This window comes from Ochotona curzoniae, unplaced genomic scaffold (assembly GCF_017591425.1).
Source record: "Ochotona curzoniae isolate NIBS_2020 unplaced genomic scaffold, NIBS_Ocur_1.0 contig_3622, whole genome shotgun sequence".
Taxonomy (NCBI): Eukaryota; Metazoa; Chordata; class Mammalia; order Lagomorpha; family Ochotonidae; genus Ochotona; species Ochotona curzoniae.
In genome coordinates this window covers 3,783,286-3,806,748 of record NW_024465926.1, presented here as the reverse complement: position 1 = coordinate 3,806,748, position 23,463 = coordinate 3,783,286, and the positions used below count along the sequence as shown (strand labels likewise).

At 39.4% G+C, this 23,463-nt stretch overlaps 1 long non-coding RNA gene across 1 annotated transcript in view; it reads left to right on the top strand.

Moving 5' to 3' along the window:
- Positions 1-23,463, top strand: part of LOC121157880 — a 56,754-nt gene that overhangs the window by 797 nt on the left and 32,494 nt on the right. Inside the window, exon 2 of the long non-coding RNA XR_005884109.1 lies at positions 10,631-10,706. This is a non-coding gene — a long non-coding RNA (uncharacterized LOC121157880). The remainder of the gene's footprint in view (positions 1-10,630; positions 10,707-23,463) is intronic.

Sequence of the window (23,463 nt, the reverse complement as noted above, 5' to 3'; positions counted from 1 at the left end):
GTAAAGGCGGATATTGAGGGAGAAGTATCGCTCAGTTTCCCACCCCAGGTCCCCGATGTGCGCCATGCTCCGAGGGTCTTGCTCAAGTGGTTTTGATAGTTGAACAGTTATGAATCGCTGCCAGTCTCGCCACTCCAAGCATGATGAAGTCGTTGAAGAATCCACTGATTGGCACAGTCCATCAGTCTCCGTTTGCCCAGTAGTTCGCTGCCCACATATAGCTGAGGTGGTTAATTGACTTGTTCTGCCTTCTGTTTTCTTCGTTAGGGTTCCGAGTCCGGCAGTTCGACTGGGGAGATCCCCAAAGAAACTTAGGTAATCCCAGACCAGATTCTTGTATGTACTAGCAGGTACAGGGCATCGCCCCATCAGCTGGTGGTTGTAATTGCTGGGTTGGTTCTGTTTTCAGCCCCGACTTCCGCTGGAACCAACGGGTGTTGCAGTCCAGCCTGGTTCTGCCCAGCACATACTTGGCCCTCACATAAACCAGTGGGAGCTGCAGCCTGGTGAGAGCGACCCGCAATAACCCCCACCAGGCCCGCCCCCTACCCTGGGTTGGCAGTATGTGTAGCAGACTAGTCCAGTCTGTCCCACATCCCGTTCAGCTCTCATACATGTCAATGGGTATTGAAGCTTAGTTCCATCTAACCAGCTCAACTGTCCAGCCCTCATGGATGTTGTGTGCCTCTCTGTCTAGCCACCCCAGCCCCGTCCTAGTTGTGGTGCCCTCCCGTGGGAGTGATGACCCAAGAGGGAGGAGCCTACTATTTCCCTCCCAGGCCTCTCTCACTCCCGGATTATGCACTCTCCAGGTGGTTCTGTGGTTTGATTTGACAGAATTCGCCCCCAGTGCCAGCTTCTGCCAGCTGATGCTGCAGCTAAGCCCAAACAACCCTCACCCACTCTAATTTTGTTTGCACCAGTAGCAATAATCAGCCCAGCCTGGCTTTTCCCTGATCTAGGCCCATGAGGCGCACAGGTGTTGTAGCGCTGCTTAGTCTGGTCTGCCCCATCCCAGCTCACGCTCTCCAGTGAGAGTAGCTGTGCTGCAAGGGAACCCCCTCCCATATTCCCCCTGCCGGCTTTGCCCCCTCCCTTCCTGGTTCTCACATGTGCTGGTTGGGTGCTGTGGTCACATCTGATACAGGCAACATCACCCTGGCATTCCGTATTGTGCACTGGTTTTTGTCGTGACCGAACCTGGCTTGACTCACACTCTGTTCTGGTGCTCGGATTTGCCAGTGGATGACGTGAACTGATTGCCCCCGACCCATGCCAAGTGTATACCAGTGGGAAACTTTCCATGGGAAATAGGAGAATGGCAGGGCTCCACGGTGTGCCACCCAGAGACCGCCTTTCCTTTCCCCTCATTCTCAGGTCCCACACTTTGGGGAACACCGGCCTAATAGAATTCCATCTGAAAACAGTACCTGGGAAATTCCTGAACTGAATGCCTCACCTGTACTTTATTTAGTACTTTGATGGAGCTAATGTGATATCTTTAGGAACACTGAGACCTAGAGAGAAAGGGTTTGCTGGAGTTTGCCCAGCGAGTAAAACAGTACAGCTGAGATTCAAAAAGCATTTTAGATACTGAAGGCCCTGCAGGTTTTATTCTTTTAATGGAGTATGTGAAGTTACAGTATGTACAATGGTTGCAGAAACGTTCGCTCTTCCACAGTACAGTGAAACTAGTATATGTTAATGCATAAAAAAAAAAACCATGAATTCCTTTCCTGGAGCTCACAGTCCGGAAATAAGTAAGTGGTGAGTACCATGAATAAAAGTATATAGTGATCTGATAGAGTGACTTTTAGGTCTACTTCAAATAAGGTAGTCTGAAATGACCTTTATCAGATGACATTATTAACACTTGAAAATTGAGAAAAACAAGTTTTATGAAGAGTTAATGTGCTAAGAAGAGTGAACAGCAATTGTGAAGGTTCTTAAAATGAGAAAAAGACAAAGTTAGTTGACCAAGTAGGAAGACTAGGGCTTAACATGACATGGGTTGGCTTCTGTTCCCCCAAAATTCATGTGTTGAAAGTCCTAATTCCGAGTACCTCAAACAGTGACTGGTAGGTAGGGCCTTTTAAAAGTGACAAAGTTAAAAATGCAGCAGTTAGAGTGGGTCCTAATGCAGTATGACTAGTTTCTTTACAGAAAGAAAAAATTGTTATCTGCAGATACAAATTATGTGTGTACATAAGGAAGGGACTTTATAAGAAACCAAACTTAGCAAACGTTGTTATTAAATGTCTGGCTTTGCAGAAATGTGAGATAAGACGTTTCTGTTTGACCCATTCAGTCTGTTGTTGATAACCCTAGCAAATATACCGCATAGTTAACTACAGTCATAAGAGTCACCCCATAAGAAAACTATGAAGTACTTCAGAAGTTACAGCAAGAATACTTAAATCTGGTCGGCCTAGTGGCTCCACAGACTAATCTACTAGAGGCCTGCCTGCAAGCGTTGACATCCCATATGGGTGTCAGTTTGTATCTAGGCTGCTCCACTTCCCTTCCAGTTTGCTGCTTGTGACCTCAGGAAGCATTCGAGGATGGTCCAAAGCCTTGGGACCCTGCACCTATGTGGGAGACTCAGAAGAAGCTCCTGGCTCCTGGCTTTGGGTCCACTTGGGGAGTGAATCAGCAGATGGAAGGTCTTTCTCTCCATCTCTCTTTCTCTCTATAAATCTGACTTTGCAATAAAAATAAATCTTAAAACAACAGCAATGAAACCTGTTCAGGCCTGGAAATCAGGACTTTCCTATGAATGTGATATTTGAACTGAGAGCCAAAAGAGGGGAATTAGGCTTGGAAGAACCTTATAATCATTTGCTTTGTGTACTACCATTACCACCATCAATACTCTCTGTTTAACTTCTCTACCTCTGGGAGTCACCATTTTACTATGAATTTGACTTGTGTCCAGGATTTTGAAAGAAATGCTGCAGGAGCAGGTGAAGAAGTGATTCAGTCTGCTGTCTTTATCCAGGAAACTGAAAGGTGACTCTAAAGGAGGTCTTAAGGGATTTAGCACGTGTCTTGTCAGTTTAGGAAGAGGAATGTGATGGCTCAACTGGCTAATCCTTTACTTGCAAGTGCTGGCATCCCATATGGGCGCTCATTTGTATCCTGGTTGCTGCATTTCTAATCCAGCTCCCTGCTTATTGCCTGGGTAAAGGAGAGAAGGATGACCCAAAGCCTTGGAATCCAGCATCATTCTGGGAGACCTAGGAGATCTGCTGATTCACTCCCCAAGTGGCTGCAACAGTCAGAGCTGAACTGATCCAACGCCAGGAGCCTGGAGCTTCTTCTGGGTCTCCCACACGGGTGCAGGATCCCAAGGATTTTTTTTTTTAGCTTTCCTTGTTTTTTACTCTTAATTTACTCTCCCCCAACCAAACTGTTCTCATGGTCCCTCCAAACATTCCACAATTTTCTTTTATGGAAATTTTCATACTGCCCTCTCTGTCTGAAACCGTGGCTGGACTAATGTTTTTAATTTTTCAATTTGTCAAATCCTAAATATATCAGAGCCCAATTAAAATTTCATCTTCCTCTTACATCAACCAAAAATAATAATAGTGCTTTTTTGGTTTCAGTGTTTGATTATATCCCCCCATTTATTGTTATTTAACAATTAAACTCCTCCAGAAGAGGAGTTTTGAGTTTTTTATTTACCTGAATCACAGCTTTAAGCATAGTTCTTCATATACTCAACAAACACTTGTTAAATAAGTAAGTGAAAAATCCCTTATAAACTCACCAAAATTCATTACAGTTGATTAAAAAAAAATCAGTAGCCTGCGTTTTGTTTTGTTTTGATAGGCAGATTTTTAAGGGAGAGACAGAGAAATCTTTGATACCTTGGTTCACTCCTCAAATGGTTGCAATGACCAGAACTGGGCTAATTCAAAGCCAGGAGCCAGGAAGAAAATGTTCTCAGTTAAAAGAGATAGGATATCTTTGGATTTTATGAGAACATTTCTAAAGAAATCAGTTGCTATAGAAATTGTGAATAGAAGAAAAAATTTAAATCATAAATTCATGAAAGTGAAGCCAGCAGGTCTAAACCTAGAAGACTTAGGAACGATGGAGGAGCTTCTTGGGAAAATAGTGTGGAAATGTTAGAGGAACGTGTCAGAGTAAAAATGAAGCCACAGCTGATACACGTAGTTTCCTTAAGTGATGGGTAATGTGTGTGTTTACTAGTAGGAACAAGAGAAAGCTTTGAAGTCAGGACTAGAGAGACTGTAATGGCCTTTTTAGCGTGGACAAATTGTTTTACAAAAGCAGAGTCCAGCTTGTAGAAAGTGAAGTAATTAAAAAAGTAGGTTGATGAAGCTTTGAGCCAAGTTATGGCCAGTAGTTCTTGCCTTCCTTGATTCCTTTCCACTCTAAGGATATGAGCCCCACCATCATAGAAACTAACAGCCTGTGTTTTCCTTAACAAGAACATTTTATGTTCCTGCTTCTTTAGTTACTTATTATTAGTAGCAGTTTTTGTAGGCATAAAAATGCATTTTGCCTTTTTAAGAAATTTTCTTTGGTATTACTTTACAATAAACAAAAACCTGCCTTCCTAGATTGCTACCTGTATGCTGAGAACATGCCCGAAAAATCGATAGCAGGTGTGTTGAATTCTGTGCACTCAACAGATGGCACAGGTTGATGGAGAACGAATGAATTCTGACGCTGATTCTGAATGTTAGACTCTTTTGTCCCACTAACATTCTCACTGTAGCTGGAAAGCCCTGCCCTAGAGGGCATGCTCAAACCAGGGTGCAGTTTTCATGACAAAAGTGAATAATGAAAAGAAAATCAAAGTTCTTTTTCTGAAACTGTAAGATGTGAAAGGACAGTCATTTGCTTGTAGCTATTTTGTTAGATAGCAATGATGCTTGTGATAAAGAAGAAACTAATCTAATTAGACATTAGATTACTTAGATTAAAAAGGTTTTTTTGAAATTATAATGTATTACAAAAGTAATGTATTTCATTGTAATTCATACATAAAATAGAAATGCATGAAGTCCAAGTCTTGAAGTCCCACCTGTTTTGCTTTCTTAACTCTTATTTCTCAGGAGCATCTTCTGTTAAAGGTTTTTTGTTGTTGTTGTTGTTGTTCTATTTTATTTTATTTTTATTGGAAAGGCAGATACACAGAGAGGAAGAGACACAGAGGAAGATCTTCCATCTGATGGTTCACTGCTCAAGCGGCCGCAGCGGCAGGAGCTGAGCCAATCCGAAGCCAGGAGCCTCTTCTGGGTCTCCCACGCGGGTGCAGGCCCTAAAGCCCTGGGCGGTCCTTGACTGCTTTCCCAGGCCTTAAGCAGGGAGCTGGATGGAAAGTGGAGCCACAGGGATTAGAACTGGCGCCCATATGGGATCCCGGCGCGTTCAAGGTGAGGGCTTTAATTGCTGTGCTATCACGCCGGGCGCTTTTTGTTCTAGTCTTGTTTTTGTTTGCAGTTTTCCAGGTATAGGGCTTTTTCCCTTCCCTTCTCTTTTCTCCCTTTCTTTTCTCTCCTCCCCATTGTCCTTGTGTTTTACAATAATGTAGTTCTTCAGCTGTAGTTTTGACTCCAGCATTTTGCTCTTTATGTGGATCATGACAGTGTAGGTAGAAGCATTGGTAGACAGTCCAGTATTTTGTTGTTGAGGTACATTTGGCAGTTTTATCGAGGGCCTACTTTTATTCAAGAGTAGAAATGCATACTATCAGTCTTTGATTCCTGGCACTCTGATCTCCATTACATCCTTTGCTTGTGAGACAAAAAGTGTGTATTTACCTTTATATCTTTGTTTTGTATTTTCGAAGAAAGTTTACTTATCCTTTTAGGATTGGTTTATTTCACTAACCATAATGGTCTCCAGTTGGGACTACTTCTACTTGGTTGCAAATGGTAGAATTTTATTCTTTTTTTTTTTTTTTTAAAGATTTATTTTTATTATTTTGTTATTGGAAAGGTGGATATACAGAGAGGAGAGACAGAGAGGAAGATCTTCCATCCGATGATTCACTCCCCAAGTGAGCGCAACGGGTCGATACTATGCCGATCCGAAGCCAGGAGCCTCTTCCAGGTCTCCCACGCGGGTGCAGGTTCCCAAAGCTTTGGGCTGTCCTCAACTGCTTTCCCAGGCCACAAGCAGGGAGCTGGAAGGGAAGCGGGGCTGCCGGGATTAGAACCGGCACCCATATGGGATCCCGGGCGTGCAAGGCGAGGACCTTTAACCACTTGCGCCACCGCGCCGGGCCCGAATTTTATTCTTTTTAATGGCTGAGTAGTATTTCATAGAGTAGCTGTATTATGGTTTAATTTATTTTTAAAAATTTTTTGTAAAGATTCATTTATTTTTATTGGAAAGGCAGATTTACAGAGAAAAAGAAACACAGAGAGAGAAATGTGAAAACGGGTTTATTTAAAGAATATTCTTTTAGTGCAAACTTTCAAAGGTAAGAGCTTTAAAACCATGATATTGGGCCTGGCGCAGTAGCCTAGTGGCTAAAGTCTTCACCTTGCAACCACTAGGGTCCCATATGGGAGCTGGTTCTAATCCTGGCTGCTCCACTTCCCATCCAGTTCTCTGCTTGTGACCTGGAAAAGCAGAGGAGGATGGCCCAAAGCCTTGGGACTGTACATCCCTGTGGGAGACCCAGAAGAAGCTCTTGGTTCCTAGCTTTGGATTGACTCAGCTCCAGCCATTGTGGCCATTTGGTGAGTGAATCAGCAGACGGAAGATTCTTCTGTCTCTCCTCCTTTCTGCATATCTGGCTTTCCAATAAAAACAAATAAATAAAAAAATCTATTTTTCTGTTGAATTAAGAAAGATTCCTATTTGGGAATTACAAACTGCTCTAATCTCTTTTCCTTCTCCAATACCTTCCCGTGTTTGTTTCTTTGTTTTGTTGTGTTTTCAGTGCGAACTGACCCATAAGTTAATTCCATCGTTGGGTGTTCACCTTAACTTCAGTGCCTTTGTGGAGTGAATTGATCCTTAGCACTGTATTCCATGAACTCCATGTTACAAATAAAAGCTTTGAACAGATGTTTTACAATAAAATGTTGAATAAACATTTAGTCTTGTTAGAAAGAGAGATCAGAGTGTGAGATGTCAGAGAGAAAATTTTCCCACTAAGCTATCTCATTTTCTGCCACGTACTGTTAACGGCACAGAGGTCTCTGGACCCCTCTTCTCTCACGGCAGAACGGGGTAGGATGTGTGAAAATACCTTAGCTCACGCGCAGGACTCTGCAGCTGTGCAGCATGGAGTCTTTCTCTTCGCACTCCTTCAATGTAAGCATTTAGTTAGAGGTCTTAGGAGCTGGGTTGGGAAAAGGCCCCTGACAACATAAGATTCTAGAATTTAGACCACTTGATGTCCCTGTTTACACAGTGAGAAAGCACAAGAATGACCACTTCACAGAATCAGGAAGACTCTGTTACCCAATCCTGACTGTGCTGTTGAAATAACCACCAAGATTTAGTCATTTAAATCTAAAAATGTCACATTTCAGACAAGCTGAATGATAGGTCATCGTAGTGGATATTACTTCTCAGAGTTTAGAGACAGGAACTGAATAGTAATTCTTCTGGAAATGTATAGAGGCCCACTATATGCCTCTGTGCTTGGATACCCTAAGAGGATATTTTTGAGAAATCTTTCATAAATATTCATGGTTGTGTTTGGTGAGATGTTTAAAAATAATTCAATTTTAGCTTCTTTAAAAGTTCTATATAGAAGATACTTTTAGATCTGAAAGGGAAAGTTTCTTTTACTCAATGTCATAAAACATAATAATTTGTTTTGAAAAATCTTTAGGTAATTCAGGGACCATATCAGAGAAGATCCAATTCTGTGGCCTGCCTTCTAGATCTCATGCCAGTGTCTGGGCACATCGTCAGTGTAGCTCTCCTAACCTGTTACCTGATTCCTCTTAAGGAAATGGGTGTTTTCTGTCGCTTATGTAGACTGGCTGTTTAGTTCTTCCTTCTTCTGGATCACCTTGCAGGTGTCATAGGGAAGTCCTGACATGGGTATTCAGTTGTGTGATAAATGCAATCTTTTTTAATGTATTTATTTTATTTTAATTTAAATATCAGGCTTTAACAGATTCAATGTGGTTTGTAACTTACAGTTCTAAAAATGCGAAGATATTCCTTGCTTCTCTGCCTCCCCACCTTCTCCCTGCTCTTCCACCATCCTTCATCTTTTTTTTTTAAAAGATTTGTTTATTTTTAAAGATTTATTTGTTTTTATTGGAAAGACAGATTTACAGAGAGAAGGAGAGACAGAGAGAGAAAGATCTTCCATCTGCTGGTTCACTCCCCAAATGGCTGCAATGGCCAGAGCTGAGCTCACCTAAAGCCAGGAGCAAGGAGTTTCTTCCGGGTCTCCTATGCGGGTGCAGGGTCCCAAGGCTTTGGGCCGTCTTCCACCACGTTGCTAGGCTACAAGCAGGGAGCTGGATGGGAAGCGGGGCCTGTGGGACACAATCTGAAACTCATATGGGATCTCAATGCATACACAGCGAAGACTTGTGCCATTAGGCTACCATGCTGGACCCCTTCCTTAATCATAATAAAACCAATTGGCCAACAAAAATATCTTCAAGGTCATGATTTTCAGGGCATTATAAGTGTTAGGAACAGAAATGTTCTTTTTTTTTTTTTTTTTTAAAGATTTATTTCCATTATTTTTTCATTGGAAAGGCAGATATACAGAGAGGAGAGACAGAGAGGAAGATCTTCTGTCCGATGACTCACTCCCCAAGTGAGCGCAACGGGCCGATACTATGCCGATCCGAAGCCAGGAGCCTCTTCCGGGTCTCCCACGCGGGTGCAGGTTCCCAAAGCCTTGGGCCATCCTCGACTGCTTTCCCAGGCCACAGGCAGGGAGCTGGAAGGGAAGCGGGGCTGCCGGGATTAGAACCGGCGCCCATATGGGATCCCGGGCGTGCAAGGCGAGGACCTTTAACCACTTGCGCCACCGCGCCGGGCCCGAACAGAAATGTTCTTTAAAAACTCTATTCAGCTTTCTTATTTGAGTCGTTGGGAAATGGGCCCTAACAAGTTTAAGCAACCAGTGGCAGTTCCAGATATAGGGGCTAGTATTACACCACTGCTAAGTGCTTTGGTCTGGGTTTTAACCCTATCCTTGTCACTTACAAACAACCTTGACCAGGTTGCATAACTTTGCTCAAGTTTTCATATCTGCAAATGAGATATTCATAGAAAATAGTTTAGAGGATTATTGTGAGAATTAAATGAGTGAATACAGATTAAACACATCTGGCACATAGTACTTAATAAATTTGGTTGAAATTAGAATTCATGTTTCCTACCTCTTGGTTGATTGCTTTATCATTACCACGTTGTCTCTTGACATTTCTTAAACATCACAAAATATTACGATAGTGTGATTTTACATTAAAACTGATTAAATATTTTAGAAATGAACCACATTTAACAAGTATGCTAATAACCTCTTTTTGTTTAATCTGTGTGAGAAATGGCCATGTTATAAGAGAAAACTTTAGAAAGAAGTAAGAAAGCAATTTATGTCAGAGTATAATCAGGTAGTTTATTTCTTTTTATTACAGCCACAATTTCTAATTTGCATTAACAGTTGACCAGTTTTGTAGCTCATTAGATAAATGAGGAAAATTAAATGACATAAATTTATTATAAATGTACATCTAGAATATGAAGCTGTTACTGGAAACATATTGGAACTCAAATTTCCAGTAAAAAGAATCCTTGATTTTTCAATAAAAGAGAAATACATATTCCAGATTTAGATGGTATGGATTTATCAATGATTTGTAAATCAACTATAATCACTCAGTGTCTTTTAAAGAGAAATGCAAACTTGCAAGCTCTTTGTGAAGACACTGCTATAACAACAAGGGATAATTTTCAATATATGCTGCTGTCCACTTGTGGAGCTGTTAGTGTGGATTAGGCCATGATGTAGTGTGTTCAGCATCTTCTCTATTCATTTAATGGCAAGTACGCTAGACTATACCAGTTGTTTTTCTCAACCAGCCTTGTTTCCTGGTAGTGGGAATCTAATTTGTGTGCAAGTTGGGCCTCCTCTCAGATTTGGGAAGAAGTGAATTTTGCATAGTCTAAACTGGACATCTGAATTATCACCCTCTCACTGATTGGCTTAGGCATGAATTTGTGGTAGAATTTTGGCCAGTAAGTATTCAAAGTGTTTGCTAGGGTTGGGATGCTAGGGTGTTTCCATATAAAATGTATACATAGAATGAAACACTTCTGCTTCTGATAATTTTCCTCTTTCTGTGGTGCCTAGAATTGCAGATACTGTGTTAGGACCTTGGGGAGAGAACTTGCCTTGTAACATAAGCCTTTGTATATTGGCTGGTAACATGAAAAGCTGGAAAGAATCAAGATTTAAAAAAAAATGCTGGTAAATTGTCAGATGAATTCAACTTGAAAATACTCTATCCCTTGAATTTCCTGCTTAGCTCAATAATGAAAGCCATTGTTTAAGCCAGTTTTTGTTGCTCTCCTGTTTTCAACAGATAACACACTAGTTGGCATTATATGAGATATTTGATTATAATTTTGGCTTCTTTGTATTCTTTCATCATAGATGACAGAATGAACTGAATGAAGTCTGAAATAAAGTTTTGGTAGAACCAAGTATAACATGAGATTCTTCTCCAACGGTACGTCTTGCTGATGATCAGTATCTCAATATTTGTTAATATCTTAATTAATCTTAATGCATTAATATTAATATCTTAATTTAAAAATAATATTAACCAGAGGCATTTTTGTATACTTGGGTTAGTATTTTGGGCTCAATCTTACAAATATTAAAAATACAGAATACTTTTCCGTTGGATCCCTGCTTTGTTGCAGTGTCTTTTCCCCTTTTTAAGTGTTTGCGGGTCACAGCTCAAGCAGTGATGTAGACATTTTGTTACATTAGAAGCTGCTTCCTTAGGTATGACTTACCATTTTCCTTGCAAAAATGCTTAATTTAGCAGTCCTGAAGTTCATTTCCCATTTATTTTTACAAAGTCATGAGCTCAGAATCATGTAACAGCTTGTAGATGAAGAAGACTGTACTTATATGAATTGCTGTGTGTTAAATGAAATAAAAAGTTAATCTGACATATATATTAACATTATTAATTTTTTGCTGATATTTAGACATAGATTCATGTAAATTGATTCATGTAAATCACTGTGGTTACAGCTAATAGGAGTCTTTAAAAATAAACAGAGTTGAATAATGATAAAATCTATAGGGAATTCCCACCACCTTTAGAAAATCTTCCTCAATGTCATCCCTGAATAAGACAATGTAATTTGGCTACCAACTTGAAGCATGTCGTTACTGTGTATGGTTATGTGCAGAATACTGTTTCCTTTTACTGTATAAATAGCTCTTCTCCAAATGTTGTAGTTTCAAGAGGCTTATCCTCAAACTCTTTAGGAACCAGATAACAAATACAGAGAGGCAGGGGCTCATTTAAGGATTACATTGGGCAGTAAGGTATTTCTGTCATCCAAGCAAGGTAAACTTCAGGTGGAGTGAACACATGGAGCCTATTAGGAGAGATCCTGTGAAAAGTTCCCCAGGACTGGCAGACCTTAGCCATTGGCATGTCACATAGAGCTTTCTGCTTATGTAGGTAACACATAGACCAATATTATGTTCATTGTTCTTATGAAAGAACAAAACTCCTTTTCCATATACTATGTGTATGCTGAAAGAATACAGCCTGCTAGTACATTCAGTAGGGCTGTCTGTAAAGAGAGACTGGGGAGAAATGTATTTCCTCTTGTCTGATGGAAGACAGAAACAAAAGTGTGATGGGCTGTTGCCTTGGATTTTCGATTTCTTTCTTTCTCAGAGTTTTTGTTGTACTTACTGAAAAACTTCCCAGCTCAGTCTGTAGAAACTCATGTGTACAGGGAAAAGTTCTCTCTACTCTCCAAATTATGGCTTAATTGAGCAAAACCAGCTTTGCATGATTACAGGATCTCATTTTAGGAAGAATACTGCAAATAGTGTGTGTAAGACTGAGCTATTGTTTGGCATTTCATTCTATAGGGAAGTGCGCAGCATACTCTTATGAGGGCCTGTCTTCCTGCATCCTAAAATTTCCTTTGTATCATGTCTTTAAAAATTAAACTACAGTTTATGTTGGAGATGAAAGTGTACCTAATTCTGGAGGATCTTAGACTCTGAAACTTGTGTTTAATGGTATCCATGAGCTTCAGATAAGAACTGATTCATGAGCACCGTTGAGGAGTATGAATGGGGATCAAGAGATTTGTGTAGCTGTTCTGCTGGACTCTAGGCGTGTTACACCAAGTAAAAAATAATAAAATTTTTTTTAATGTTTAGTTATTTGTTTGGATTAATGAGTGTCAAGGAATGTGTGTGTGTGTGTGTGTGTGTGTGTGTGTGTGTGTGTGTGTGTGTTAAACTACAGGGCACAGCTCTATGTACTGGTCAGCCCCTCAAACTTTTAGAGAATTTCCTTCTGGTGCTGAAAGTGTTAAAATGCTGTATTTTATTTCAGCAGGGGAGATGAAGTCCAGTATAGTGACATGCAGTCTCAGCTAATTTTATAGTAGGTTACACTCATTTTTACATCTATGAGAATGCTTACACATTTCGAATGTTTTAGTTTAGATCCTCTACATATTGTAGCCTCTTTTGTGTAAAAAGATCTGTATAATCTTAATTTTTATGTATTCTTGCACAAGACACACACTGCAAACTGCAGGGATTCAGTAAATCTTGATAACTAGCCAGTTTTAGTTGCTAGATAGCACAGTTCTTTAAAACCTACAAAATAAAAACTTCAGCAATTAGTAATAGAAGTAGTCTTAATCTGTTAAGAAATCTATTTAGGGAAGGATATGTAAACATTTCACTTGTCTTGGTAGCATTCTTCCTATGTTTTCTACTTTTTAATGACAACAATAGACATAATTTAAGCACTTTGGCTACTGTCATAATCATATCTATAAACTTTATTTTATATCTCCCTAGTGTATCTTACTCAGTTGCTTATTTTGTTTTTCAGTGTATCTTAATTTAAGTGCCCTTTTTTTTTTTCTGCCCAAATATGATACAAGGCACAGGAGGAAGGGCAGGTCATTGGAGTGTCAACTTTTCTTTTTCCTTGGTCATCTGTTCCGTTCCTTGGCTTTCATTCTAGAGCACATACAAGTCCCTCAATGAGCATTTACTGATAACCATGAGACCCATGGTCTCTGAGCTGTGTAGGGACTCCAGGCTGCAGATGAAGGAAAGCGCAAACAAACCAAAATAGATGGATCTGCCTTGGTTAATGAAAATCACAGATGGAAATACTCCCCCCCACCCCCGTGGACATGCTGGGATTTTAGAACTAATGCTATTAATCAATCTGTCCTAAAACAGAAACAGTTGCAAATATGTAGTGTAGAGTATCAGTGGAATAGAAAACAAACCTTTATGCCTGATTTTTTTTTTGAAGTTGAAAAATGTTGCCATCCTGTTTTTGATGTAATTGAAAATGTTTAGAAGCTTTCCTGAAGACTTGATTAATATATCAAAATCAAAAAAGGCAATCTTGAGTCTAATTTTGTTTGTTTACTGTATAATACAGGATTCTTGGCTTTGAAATTCTGCTGTGCAGGGTGAAAAATGACTGTCAGTGTGAAACAAAGTAGTCTATTGAAAAGAACATTGTGTCTATTAGGAAACAGCTGATAGCCCAGTAAATGATATCTGGAATTATGGTATCTTAATCATTCTGATTAGCTCCTAGCGGGCAGAGGAGTGAGGCCAGATTTGGCTTCGGGGCAATCTTTGCCTTCCTTATCCCTTGGTTCAAGAACCTCAAGGTTGGGGGAATTGCTGGGGAGCCGTTTTCATCCAAGCTGCAGCAACAAGGAGAGTTTGGATCTTGGTGTGCTGCACAGAACACAGTATTCCGTGTGTGCATAACTGTGGAAGAGATATCACGAGGGAGGGGTTGACATAGCTCCCATGGGAGGCTGTGGTAATCTTGATAATGTTCAAAAAGATTTTTCAGTGGGTTCTTGATTTTATAGATCTTAATGAAACTGAAATAATTTGTGTTTTGGCTTCCATCTTTTGGAGTAAGAGTTCAAGAAAACATACTGTGCAAGAAAAAAAAAATGTAGTGAACTCTTAGCAAGAGCTTCTCCTTCTTTGGTTGAAGTATCGGCACTCAAAGAGATAGATACTTGCCCTAGAGCACTCTTACATCTTTAGTTTTCCAGGAAAATACCAATTTTAAGTACTTCACCTATTACAATGTTTAACATCTCTCAGAGTCTACAATATATTTGTTTTTATTTGGGTTTTGAAACCAGGTGTAACACAGAAGTCTTCTTATGGAATTATAGATATTGATTTGGGCTTCAGGAAATAAGTCTAGAAACACATCAGACCCACTGATTTCCCACCTATTTTGATAGCTATGGAAACTTCAAGGACAGATTTCTAAGCAGCTTCTGCTTGAGTATTTCTGTTGATGCATTGCAAGTTCACACTGCACAAGGCATTTAATTGTCAGTAAGTTTTGTGTGGTTAGCTAGATGGACATCTTCCATGACCCCGTTTGACTGGAGCAAGGGAGCCCTTCAGAACTGGAGATGAATATTTTATCCCCTCCAAATCTTTTTTTTCTCACAGGCCCAGGTTCAACAAAATCTTTAATCATTTCATTCATAATAAGATTGTCTTGTCCCATGAGCCTTAATTATATGTAGAATGGAAGCTTCTTCCCCTTAAAAAATACTGATAATGCAATTTAAGATTGTCTTGGTTCATTTGATAGTCACATTTTATTTGCTGGTGGTACAGATTGAGCTTGTGGTTCATTGATGCCAATTCAACTGTTTCAAATAAATAACTGTACCATCCATACCCTGACACACACATACCTGGCCATTTGGACCTTAAAACTGGTGTATGGGATTTGACTTAATATTTGTGTGTTTTAAAAATTCTAGCCTGCAATTTGAATGTGTCAAACTATTGTAAAATTTTGATTCTTTTAAAATCTATTGTATTGGTTTACCTGTTAACTGCCTATTTAAGTAGATTTCCCATATTTTCATATGTATTATCAGGGTATTACAAAAACAGATATATTTTGCAGTGAGAAAGATATTAGATTTTAATCTCTGCTTCCTCATGTATCTGTTGTCTGATATTCATACTCCTGTCCCAGTTCACTAGTCTGAAAGATATGATGATACAAATTTCTATGTAAGTTGTTGAGAACCAAGTACAAAGTACTGTCACTCACATTGTAGGTAGCAATGATTGTATTAATTATAAAGATACATTGTAAAGATTTACTTATTTAAAAGTCAGTTACACAGAGGAATAAAGCAGAATGATGGACTTATGACTGCTCATGAAGGACTACCCATTGTAATACTAGAAGGGAAATTAGTAGAGGTGGGGAGGGGACTTGCGTAGGGGAAGGGGGAAATCCCAGAGTCTGTGGAACTGTATTGTAAAATTAAAAAAAAAAAGAAAGATAGTGGGGTCAACATGATGGCATAGCAGGCTGAACCTGAGGAACCAGCATCCTTATGTGCGCTGGTTCTAGTCCTGGGTGCTCCACTTCTAATCCAGCCACTTGCTAACAGCCGGGGAAAGCAGTGGAGGATGACCCAAGACTCTGGGTCCCTGCACTCATGCGGGAGACTTGGAAGAAACTCTGCTCTCATCTGCAAACTGGCTCAGGTCTGGCTGTTTAGGGCATTTGGGTGTGAAACAGTGGATGGAAGATCTCTCTGTCTTTGTCTCTCCCTCTCTTTCTCTGAAACTCTGACTTTTAAGTAAAATAAATCTCTGGAAAAAAACCTGAGCAAATACCAGAGAGAGAAAGAGAAACAGAGAGAGAGATCCTTTGTCTTTGGTTGACTCCCAAGATGGCTGCCAGGGACTTCATTCATGACTCTCACAAGGGTCAAGGGCCCAAACACTGGGGCCTTCTTATGTTACTTTTCTTAAAGCATTGTCAGGGAGTGGAATCGGAAGTGGAGCAGTGGGACACAAGGTGGTATCAATGGGATGCAGTATTGCAAGTTGAGTCTTTACCTCTGTTCTGGGTGCCTGACAAGAAATGTTGTGGTGACAATCAAGTCTCCTATTTTCTGTTTATCTGGGTTGTACTTAACATTTATGAAAACACCAAGGACAGACTATGTGGCTTATAGAGACTCAAAGTTGACATCCTTAATTAGACAAATATTATTGAGCAACTAATATTTATTGAGTACAAATATGTATCAGTACTTTTCTAGTGACTGGGGATAGAGTAGCCAAAAAGACAGCCCTCAAGAGCTGATAATTCAGATAACTGGACTACCATATGACATAGAACTTATGCACTTAGAATTTGTTAACATGGCAAGAAGGGGAGACAGAAAAATTATGTATGTATGCATATGGATAAAATTATATATGATACAGTTTCATGTGGTGGTAGGAGTTGGAATAAATGAGGATGATTCAATAGGTTAATGTTAAATAGAAGTAAAAGAAATATATTTTGGTGAAAAATTTTGAGAGTCATTCAGTTTTTTCCTAATATACAATTTCAGTGTACATTTTGAAGCCTTTTGTATGCATGAACTTCAGAATTTTTTATATAAAAATAAACATTTGTTTTAATTTCATTTTCTATGAACATTTTGAATTTTTAAGAATGTAAAAAAAATAAAGTACCAAGAATATGATGGGGTAAATGTTATCTTACACAGAGCCCTTTTTAAGCAAATGACATTTAGGCAGAGTCCTGAAAGAATGACTGCTTCAGCTGTACAACTCTCTATAGGAACAGTACTCTGGATAGAAGGATATTGATTTATAAATGCAAGCATTTTTTGTTATGAATAGTCAACCAGACATTTATTTTCTTAAAAGCGCTTCTTTTTTGTTTTGGCCATCGTATTTCCAAGAACATTAGGGACTTTGTAAATGTGCTGTCCTAATTGATTTAAATTTCAGATGAATTTGAACTGAGCTGGGGGCTCTGGGAGGCATGGGAATAGTAATTCCTTGGTTGTATGAAGGCCTTTCTTTCTCTGGTGTTTCTCTCTCTGAGCAAGTGTCAGCTTCATGGAACATAGTAAAATAAGGGGACTCTGTCACCCAGTGACATCTATTGAATAGTCCTAATGATGTCAGGGCAATGGCTCTCACAGCATTCATCATGCACAGGGCCCCTCACTATCAGTGGCCCTTATGCCACCGAAAAAGAGGCTGCACAACCTTTATTATTGTTTCCCAATGACTCTGTCCTGGTTCCTCGTGATCAACACTTAATTCTTTAAGTATTTCACAATATTATGAGGTTTCAAAGTCAAGTTTTCATATCTATAGATCACGGAATACTTTTTTTCTTATGTTGAAAAATTAGAATTTTTTTCTAACACTATTCTCTCATTATTTTTTCTGTTCTCTATGATCCCATACAGATTAGTGACAGTGGCTCTGATTACATCTTAAAATTGTCCCCATATTCTGGGATGTAATTTGTTCAGACCTGAAGATGTGAACTCATTTAAAACAGCAAGATGATCCCCAGCTATCACCTTACTTATCTCATACTTCAGTTCCTTCTAAACTACATTTATTCAACACTCCTGGGTTTAAAGATGATTCTCATTGATAAGGAAGATTGAAATGCAACAGGAGTTGAGATATATGCCTTTCTCTTTGTTGCTTGTTTATGTTCTATCATCTGCTCCAAGCAGTGATTCTGTGTTTTTATGTTTGTGTTTTTACTTTTATTGTGGCTCTTAAGGGTTTTGTATGTGTGTGCTTCTGAGTTGTGGATGAGATTTTAGCATATTTTACTTCAACTCATTAAGAGATTAATTGTTTGGTTCAAACAAACATTTTGAACATGATAGTTTGGTACTGTCATGCACATTTTCTTAGTTTATAATATGGTTTTTAGGGCTCTGGAACCACACTATCCTGGGTCAAATCCTAGATGTTTTATTTCGTTTTGACCTGAGTTGTACTGTCTATAAAATGGAGATAATTAAAGTTACCTCCTAGGATTTGGGACTGAATGATTTCGTGCATGTAAAGGGCCAAATGTAGCGTCTGATACATAGTAAATGTTTATCATCACCACTCTCACCATTTCCCATTTATTTCTATCATGTTTCATATGTATTTCAAATGATCTGACCACATCAGAGAACTTCCTGGCCAGTTACAATTTGTCTGATGGTTAAGGCACTCTCAGTCCAGTTTGTAGTCTCTTCTGTTTCTGTATACCCAGCCCCAAATAGTGATAATTGATGCAGAAAATTATAATGTGAGGCTCTCAAAGACCAAGAATCCTCATGGTAAGATGAATTTACTCTTAGTTTGCTTATAGTATCAGCAAAGCAAATGAATGCATCTTGCAAAGATTCTTAGCTGAATCTGGTTTGAAGAAAAAAAAAAAGAGAGAAAAGAGAAATCAAATAACAGGTATATCCATTTTCCATATTATGTCATGGAGAGGCTAAAATATTGGTCCATAACAATATGAAAAGGTAAATTTAGAGTCATTAAGGGATCCTTGAACCTGTGAGATCAGTGACCTGTGTTAGGGCTGATGGTGAAACTTTGATAGAATTTGATTTATTGCATTGTGGAGAGACTCTCCATCCCCCAGCACTTATATTTTTATGAGATTTTTCTGGCTTGACAATCATTACATTTCTGGCCTTCTCTGACTAGAGAAGGAACTAAACTTATTTAGCACATACCTTTTTCTCTCTGGGATACTGATGTACATTTGAAATTTACAGAAGCAGCTACTTCCTTGTGAAGGAGTGTTCTGTAGCATACCAATGATACTTGGGGCTGATGGGTAAATTTGCCTGATTTAGAGGGAATATTGAAAGTTCTTCTGTGCCAAGTTCTTCAGAAAAATCTTCTAATAACCCATACCAGATATAGTATTAAAGCTGATATTTTGATCCCTGTTTGTCTGTCTGTCTCTTGCGTCTCATTTCTTAGTAGATCTTAACTTGAAAAGTGCAGAGAGGTGTATTACTTTTTGGTGCCAACATTTCTGGAATTATATAAACTTTTTTGCACATAGCCAAGATGTGAACCAAGGTGGTGTTCAGCAGACTGTGAAAAAAAATGACCTGATTGACTTCCACCTGGGAGCGCCTGCCCTATTTTTCCTTTCATGTGGTTAAGCACACAGATAAAGAAACAAAACATAAATCTTGAAACTTGTGGTGAGAAAAAAATTATTGGCAGCATTTGGGCAGAGACAAAAATTAAACTGAGTTAGTTGGAAAGTAATTTGCAAAGACTAGAGCATAGAGCTTTTTTTTTTTTTAAGTGCAGGGTGGGGGTGGGGTGTGTAGGGACAGTGAGGGTATTTCATTTTCCTGGGGAAAGGGAAGCAGGAACAGAATCAAAAATAGCGGTCATGTGATTTATATTATGCACAGAAACTAAGTTTGAACACATCTTCAAGATTTCTTGTGCGACAGTCCATCCAGTACTTATGGGCATTCTTCCTCATTGTTAATAAGTGCTTAACAGGCTGAAACCATTTCTGAGCCAGAAAGAATCAAGAAGTGGAGAGAAGAGTGGAAAGGAAGTATAAGTTTAGGCCATGACATTCAGATGGGAGGAACCCAGGAAATAGAGTGGAGTATGTATGTGATTCAAGCAGAATGATCTGAAGATAAGATTCTGGCTGCATTATGTAGAACCTTCCAGAGGTGGAAGGCAATGAACACAAAAACAGTGCTCCCAAGATAAATAACCAAAGGAACTCTGGTGAGCCACAAAGTTGATGCCAGGAAAGTCTGAAGGTATTAAGTATGCTTTGGGATTGAGACAGAAGGCTAGTTTTTCTGGAAGCTAAACACCAGAATTGAATTTAAATCCAAAACCAATTAAATGTGTGTTGATTGGTGACTGTGTTCTCATCCCCGTGCTGAGTAATGGAGACAGACTGGTGAGCCAATACATGCGAATTCTTTCAATTTCAGGATCCAGACATAGTGAGAAAAATTAGAATCATGTGCAAGTGCTGTAGGTACAAAGTGCCATGCCAGCATAGAAGCTGCACCTGACCTTGTAGTTGGGAGTAAGGTCAAGGAAATCCTTTTGAAGGAAGCTATATCCAAGCTGGAGCCTGGAGAAGTAGGAGTTAGACAATCAAAGAACAAAGCCTAACACCACAGACAAAGTGGCTAGGACATACGAGTGCTTGGGAAACAAATGGAAAGATCCTCAGTGTTAGAAATTGGGGAAGTGGCAAGAGTAGCAGCTTTGCCTGAGGATTCAGTCTGTAGAACAAGTGAAATTGAGCCTTAGAAAGTTTACCAGTTAGGGAATACTTCTTGGTGCCTATTCTGAGGAACTTGAGAGGAGAGGTGGTAAGAATAGAACTTTGGTTCAGTGCCTGGGGTCCATACTTATGAGGAAGTCAGGTGGAATGGGCAGGGTTGGTGGGCTTTTCTGAATACCTGGGTGCTAGGCAGAGCTATAGCATGCTGCCAAGTTCAGAAGAAAAGAATAATACTGCATTGGAAATTGAACCTTGTGCGTGGCCAGAAAAAAAAAAAGACAATTTAGTTTTATATGTTACATTTTAATAATAGTCATTTGTAACTGCATAATGAAATTTGTGAACAAAAGTTCATTTCCAGAAGAATAATCTCTTACTGATATGCAGTGCCTCAGTGGGATTTGTCCAGGTTTTAATTTCAGTTTGAATAAATAATGTAAGATACTAGCCTGGGCGAGATAAAAGGAAATCTCTGTACTTTCATCTCTCCATGATGGAAATAATAACTGCTTTATTTCAAAACAAGTTTCCAATTAGTTTCTGTGAAATAGTATTATCCCCCTTTCCCAGATACTGTAGCTCATTTTGAAACTTAATTTTGATAATATATAAACATTTCTGAAATTTACTCTACAGGAATGACAGTTATATTTAGAGGGAGGAATACTGCAGGGCTGTAACTATATTATTTGGTACTATTTTAAATGGTGGAAATAATAAAAGTGATTCAAAATGCAATCTCATTTAGTGACTGTTCCTGTCCTAGTGTGGACTTACCTTCACCCAAGAGCTCAGATCAAGGCCTCTTTCTCCAAAGTTGTTTATAGTCGTTTATGTTTTTCCAAGGCTAGTTATGCTTCACTTAAAGTTATATATCATCTTGTCCCATTTAAAGAAGTGGTATTATTTAAATAATTCATATATTCATCCAACAAACATGACTGAGCCTCAGGCTGTGTTCTGAGGCTTGCGTTGTGAATCAAGCAAATGTGGCTTCAACCTTTAAGGAGTGTATGTTCTGGAGGAGGAAGCAGCATGCAAAGATAACTTCTTTCTATCTCCCTCACCCTTTGGCACTCAGTCGGCATCTGCTGCGATGGAAGGACGAGGTCTACAGTGATCTGAGAGCAATTTGGACTGGCAGCATTGGGCAAGGGAGGGTTTTGATATGATTCAGTGGAGATACAATATAGGTTAGTTGGAATATGTGCTAAACTTTTAAAAAGGCACCATATTGCTGTGTTATCAATAACATTTAAAATTTTTTCTAATATGGCAATACCAAGGTGAGTAGTAGATGGTGGGCAGCTCTTGCATCCTCAAGCCCCGGCTTCCAAGGCTATTCCCATGGACACCATTCTGATTCAGGAGAATGGGTGAAAGCTGAGCATATGATAACTATGTGGCCAGCACAGCTAGGTCAGACATAGCTGTAAGGGAGACTTGGAGATGGCAGCAGCAGAATGCCTTCACAAGAAGTTCTATGCATATAAAGAAAATAAGAATGGATCCTGGAGGTATTCTTTACCACAGAGGTAAAGGATAAGGAAAGGATAACAAGGTTGATGTGAAGGTAGGCAAATACCACATGCAAACATCATGTGGTGCTAGACAGTGTGGTAGCCACAGCAAAAGTAGGCCGTGGGCCTGAAACGTGGATGTAGAGAAGTGCAAGGTGACATGGGAGAGATGGACAGCTGCCAGATTATTCTGGTCCTCGTAGTTTAAGGAAATAATTTTCATTCTTCTGGAAGTGCTAGGATTCCATATGAGGTTCCAGTTTGTATCCTGGCTGCTCTACATCCCGTCTAACTCCCTGCTAATGGCCTAGGAAAGTGGTGAAAGATGGCTCTTAGGACCTTGTACCCAAGTAGGAGGTCTGGAAGAGGCTCCTAGCTCCTGTCTTTGGATTGGCACAGCTCCAGCTCTTGTGATCCTTTGGAAAGTGAACCAGCAGATGGAAGATCTTTCTCTCTGTCTCTCCTTGTTCCTGTAAATATGCCTTTCTGATAAAAATCAATAAATATTGGGGGAAAATTCCTATACTCATTAGGCAGTTACTCCCTATTCCCTACTTTTCACTGCTGGGAACCACAATCTTCTTTCTGTATCTGGATTTACTTATTCTGAATGTTTCATACAAGTGAATTCATACCATGAATCTGTCAATAAGCAGGAGGTTTTTGGGGTTCATCCAAGTTATAATACACATTAATACTTTATTCCTTTTTATGCCTGAGTAATGAGTAATGTGTTATTGCACAAGAGACCACATTTTGTTTATGCATTTAGGCTGTTTCCACTTCTCTGCACGAATGAATAGTGCTGTTGTGAACATTCTTGTCTTCCAGCTTATCTCTACCCAGAGTAATTTTTTTACCCTATAAAAATAGACTTACAAAGTGACAAAAGATGAACCAAGTTCAATCCTCAGTTGCATGAATATCTCCTTTCATCCTGACCCAAAGGAGTTTCAGGTTACCATCTCTCCCAACCATGGCCTGTGCAAGAAGCACCACATGTCTGTATTCTCTTCTTGTCTTCTATCTTCTGTCTGTCTTACTTGCACTTAGTTAACCCTCTTTTGTTTCCTGGCTTTGCAAGGCTGCATTGGACATGGTGATTGCTTTTTTTGTAAAGTCAATGCTTTGTTATCCTTTGAGTGTTATCCTTTGAGTAACAGGAACAGGATGGGGAACTGAGGAGGGATCCATTAATGTGTAGGGTGGTTGGCTGGTTCATTCATTCCTAGTTGTTCATTAACTCATTTTTGTTCTTTATTCATTCTTCCAATAAGCACTGATTGAATCCTCAATTCTAAGAAGCTGTATATGATGGTAAGTGCTCAGACATAGGTGGATGGTCTGGCTTTTTTGGAGCTGATAGATGAGTGAAAGGTACAAATGATTAAATCACAAGACAATTTGGATTTTTTTCAAGATATATTTTGAAAATAAGAATCAGACAGACAAGGGGAGACAGAGAGAAGGAGAGAGAGAGAGAGAATATGAATTATTCAATGGTTCACTCCTCAAATGGTTGAGATGGCCAACCCTGGGCCAGTCCAAAGTGAGGAGACAGGAACTTCTTCCAGGTCTCCTAC